Source organism: Dipodomys spectabilis, unplaced genomic scaffold (assembly GCF_019054845.1).
Source record: "Dipodomys spectabilis isolate Male_0828 unplaced genomic scaffold, ASM1905484v1 ptg000060l, whole genome shotgun sequence".
Taxonomy (NCBI): domain Eukaryota; kingdom Metazoa; phylum Chordata; class Mammalia; order Rodentia; family Heteromyidae; genus Dipodomys; species Dipodomys spectabilis.
In genome coordinates this window covers 4,774,493-4,780,031 of record NW_024870737.1, presented here as the reverse complement: position 1 = coordinate 4,780,031, position 5,539 = coordinate 4,774,493, and the positions used below count along the sequence as shown (strand labels likewise).

Genomic DNA, 5,539 nt, shown 5'->3' with positions numbered 1-5,539 from the left:
ATGTTCCATGGTCCTCAGAGATCCCAGTAACCTGAATGGCTCTCAGGACAAAAACAGAAAAACTAGATGTCGTTATTCTTTTCAGTTAACTTAATATACTACACTTTCTACTCTTTGAACTGTAGTTGTCCACAGTTTAGCATGAGCCATAATAAGCTTCATATGGAATCTTAGATATTAGGTAAATTCAAGGAGCATATTAAAGAAGGGTAAGATTATTTAAATACTTTTCTACTACTCTATTGCTACCAAACAAAAGCCATGACAAATGAAGACATTTATGCTCATTCCTCTATTCACAGGGACCAGTCGTAAATAGTTCAACGAAGTCACACAATTCCAAGCAGGACACGACCCAAAATACTTTGAAATTACAAGTGCTATCGAAGAAATCAATATTGTCTCTAGAACTTAGTAAGACTCTTCCAAGGATATTTTCATTTCCAAACTGTGAACCTATTTCTACAGACCGTAACTCTTACTAATGGACACCCAAAATGTTCATTATCTTGAATATCTGACAAATTTGGATGTTCTCTGTTCTTACTTACCTGGATGTGATAGAAAAGAAATACCTGGTTCTTATTCAATTTTCTATAGGAGGAAGGAATGAAAAGTACATTTGCCTGCCCTCTAGTTTGTAAGTGTTCATGGAGTCAAAACTCAATAATTAGAACTTTCTCCAAAAGACATCATATTTTAAGACAAATTTTGTCTTGTCTAATATAAGTTATTTAAATAACTTCCTATTATTCTATCATAACATAGTACAATTAAACTTGAATTCAACAATATTAATCTTTTAGCATTGTAACTCTGAGAAAACCAGGAAGAGAAGGAAAATGAATCAACATAGTAAAAGTTCAAGTGGTATGAGTGCTTACTTTGAGAAGAACAGCTCATGGACAGTGCTCAGGCCATCAGTTCAAGACCCCAGTTCAGCAAAATAAAAAACACAAAATTAGACAGCAAAAGAATACTGGGAAACCAATTTCAACAGTTCTCAGAAGTAAAAATGGTTGATAGGTGAAAAAATGTTCAATATATTTAGTAAAAAAATACAGTCAAAACTGAACTATGATTCCATCACACAATTGTCAAAATTTAAATTATTTGTTAGAAAAAAGGAAGCTGTAATTTCTGGCAAGGATGGGAGATAAGGTGTGTACAGACTATTGTTAGGAATGTAAACTAATGAAACCATGGAAATCAACATGAAGATTGCTCAAAATTAAAATCATATTATAAAAATGCTCTGACACTACTGAGCATAAATGCCCAAATTAGTGTAAAACAATATAGAAGATATGTGTTTATATACTTGTATATGAATAACCATTGCAGCTATATTGACATTTGTCAAAAGATGGCATCAACAGTTGTCTCCATATGATAATGGATATAGAAAATCTGACATACATATATTTTTCCGGAAAGGAAAGTGAATAGATCTGAATTCTTACTTTGATCAAACTAAGACAATCACAAAAAGTCATGTACCATCTACTCAATTGTGGAATTTAGACTTTAAAGATAGAATAGGTAGACAGTAGGCAGATGTGTATAAGTGCTTTGTAATTCCCAAGTAAGATAATTATACTTTTCACCTTAGATCATATCCTGCATGCGGATCCTCTGATTTCTTCCCTAGCTATGTGAAGTGAAGACAACTACGTAAGTTGTTCTTACTTTATTTTCAGCACTGTTCTAGGAATATCACAATATATCAACTTTGAATGTACATACACTTAAGTCATATGGAGTGCTCAGGGCAATATACTTTGGCAAGAATCACTCAAGCTATGTAGATTTGATCTATTCACCTGGAAGATGGTTAGGATCAACAGAGAAGCTGGTTCACTTTTAAATGTCTTCTAACAGAACTCAACAGACTTCAGGCCACATTGATGGCATGTAATCAGTAACTGTTCCTGTGGAGAGGACTTTAAAAAAGAAGGAATTAGAGACATAAACACACCTAAAGTCAAAGAAAGGATATGAAGAATACTCAAACTACGCTCTTTACAATACAGACGCCATACCTATGAAGAATTAGGTGAACTATCCTCCAATGAAAATGTAGCCTGAAACATACCCTTTACTAACACCAAGTATTCTGATTTAGGTAACACTGAATGGCATGACAAATTTTAAGGTAATGTCCCAGCAGAGCCCATCGTCTATTGTATATTAGAATATACCCCCAAAACTCTGAAGTATGCAGTCCAAATTTATACATTAAAATGTCTTAAGCAATAAATAACTATTATTCAGCGCACACACACACACACACACACACACACACACACACACACACATACATATTCTCTAGAACTCCAGAATACACTGCCTCCTTTCCATTACACTCACCTGAGTGAGTATCACAATAAGAAAACAGCCTTTTTCCCATTTCTTTTTTCTCCTGTTACAAAGAACTATAGAATCCTGTATTTCTTTCTTTGAACTTGGTAGAGTTAAGGATGTACTACTGATGCCATGTTGTGTGATGATATGTACTCCCAGACAGCATAAAACCTGGAAGTTTTCAGGACTGTTCTAATTATTTCATGTTACCAGAAACTTGGATTTATTTACCTCTATATCCAACAGGAGACCAACTCATTTACTTTCCCTTGATTACCTGAGGCATTTGAGATCTTCTTTATTCTTACTTAGGTGTATGACTTTCAGCATCATGGGTGAAACTGATCTCCTTTCTCCTTGGAAAGAATGGAATATCTTCTATATGATAGTCCTGTAACCTGTAATGTCAAAAATCAAAACTAGAAAACATCCGATGACAGTTACGTACTAGAGGCATATAAGAAATACCAGACCAGGGATGGGAAGGGGAAACAAAGGAGGAGGCAACAATGCTTGATAATGCCCATGTAATTGTACCCCTCTATACGGTATTTTCACAATAAAAAAAAAAAAGAAATACCAGACCAAAAGGATGAAAAGTCCTTGGACCTTCTCTCAGTATCATACCCATCTAAATAAGACATTGGTAAGCTCAGACAACAACCTGTCACTGCTAGTTGAATGAGTAAAATCTTTCCAAGAACAGAACACACTGCATCAATTAATGAATATCCTCAAAATTTTCCTTCCATAAACATCAATGATCTTAGTAGGCCACCTGATCAGGAGTCTTAATGGATTTATTTGCAATGCTGGAGTACTACGCTACCCCTCACAAAGAGTTGTTTTCTCCACATAGCTCCTCAGACCTGTTGTATACAATAAGATATGAGAGTTATCACTGGCTGAGCTCCTATAAGGAAAGACCTTACACTTCTCAAAATTCCTGGCCATGAATCCATGCTTTCTGTAAAACTCAAACATTTAAACTCCCAGAAGCAAGGGATTCTAGTGACATCCAAGGAATACATATAGCAAAGTAAGCATCCTGAGAAATACACAGTCTAAAATTCCCTATCCAGAGGCCAAACACAAAACAATAACCCTGGTGAGCATTACTTCATTGCTTGTATTATTACCTTCATATGGATGAGCATTACTTCATTACTTGTATTACTACCTCAGTACGGGTCACACGATCTTTAGCTATGTAAATGGATAATAGTAACAATATGATAGAAGACATTCTTGTTTGTCTGTTTCAGGGATATAAAAATGAATCAGATCCCCTCCATATTCATTATCTAAAATTCTGTTAGTGTTCATATTGTGGAAACACAAAAATCAAAGTGTTTTCCAGAAGCATAAGAAATAGTGAATTAAAAGCCATTCATGAGTTCAAGGAACACAACTCAGAATATCTGCACTGCATTACCAACATAAAAAGCAAGATTATAAAACATACGAAGGTGTGAACCTTACTCCAACTACAGGTTCATACTTCATATTAAGTTTATTTAACTGACTATAAAATATTTGAATCAAAATTATTTATATGATACACTGCATTTGAGGCTTGTGGTGAATCTTTCATTGTTTAGAGTTACCAGGCATAGGAGGTTCAATTGAGCCAAATCACTTAGGACAGTTCTTGTTACATGGTTAATATGTAAGCCACTGTCCTAGCTGTCTACATCCCACCAGGCAGTGTTCTGCACTACTCCTTACATTCCTTGATTCTTGAACCCACGGACTAAAGATTTCTAGGCATTCCGTGTCAATGTGTGGAGATAGTAAAATGAATTCCCTCTTATTAAACTAATACAAGCCAATTAAAAAGAGTCCTAAAATTACACAGTGCAACGGATTTGCCTGGATTAAGGCTACATTATAGATTCTCTCAAATTCCTATTGGCCTCTTGTTTCCATTTGCTGGATTTCATTTTGATAAATATTATTTTTTTGGGGGGGCGGGTCTGGTCGTGGGGCCTGAACTCTCATCCTGGGCGCTGTCCCTCAGCTCTTCAGCTCAAGGCTAGCGCTCTACCATTTGAGACACAGTGCCACTTCTGGCTTTTTTCTTTTTGCTTATGTGGTGCTGAGGAATCAAGCCCAGGGCCTCAAGCATGCAAGGCAAGCGCTCTACCACTGAGACACCTTCCCAGCCCCAAATACCTGTTTTTTTTTTTAGCATAAGACAAACACAGGTATTGGACCTTAGTGTTCCTCTACTAAGAATATCCTCTGTTGGCCTCACTGTGTGTGAATCCCTAAAGAACGGTATAATTTATCATGTCTCTGTGTGTTTTTTAACCATTCAGTATGTTTACTTGGCCACTGTCCAGAAAACTAACAGTAACAAATGGTAGCATGTTCCTCATTATATGTCCAAAACTCATACTCATCAATGAGTTCTGGGTTGAAAATGAGAATTTACTGTTTGCACCTGTTTTTAAGTCTTTGTTACACATTAAACAAAGACATACCACAAGTGCTATCAATACATAATTTGATTCTTTAAAGTGATAACATTGATGACAAAAGAATAATCGTGCCGGGCACCAGTGGCTCACCCCTGTAACCCTAGCTACTAAGGAGGCTGAGATTTGAGGATCACAGTTCAAAGACAGCCCGGACAGGAATGTCCGTGAGACTCTTATCTCCAATAAAAACCACTAGAAAACTGGAAGTGGTGCTGTGGCTCTAGCAGTAGACTGTTCGTGTTGAGCTGAAGAGCACAGGGACAGTGCCCAAGCCCAGAGTTCAAGCCCCATGACTAACAACAACAACAAAATAATGGTGTTCACATTAAAATTATCTTCTCAGAAAAGGTAATCACTTCTATGTTATGATCTGAAATATTAACTTGTGTATTTTTATCTGTAAATCTCAGAATTTGAAACTGTCTTGAAGAATCATATATACTAGTGGCATCCATTAGGCAAAGTACCATTTCTGAAATCACTTCCACTACTATTTTATAAAAAAACTCACAGGACAAAGTATACCATAGCTTTGATGAGTCTTAATCCATCCAATGACATACCTATCTCATTTATCTTCTTGACCATACACAGTTCTGTCACTTTGCACACACAGAATATACTGAAAGTGTTGATCAGCTAAGAACGCATCACAGCATGTTATCTGCTCCTAAAACTGATTAGTTCTAAAT

At 36.1% G+C, this 5,539-nt stretch overlaps 1 non-coding gene across 1 annotated transcript; it reads right to left on the bottom strand.

The window, feature by feature from the left end:
* Nucleotides 1-4,733: 4,733 nt before the first annotated feature.
* On the bottom strand, nucleotides 4,734-4,860 carry LOC122108496. Its single transcript, XR_006147581.1, has one exon. It is a non-coding gene; the product is annotated as a small nucleolar RNA SNORA40 (small nucleolar RNA).
* Between the last annotated feature and the right edge of the window lie 679 nt (nucleotides 4,861-5,539).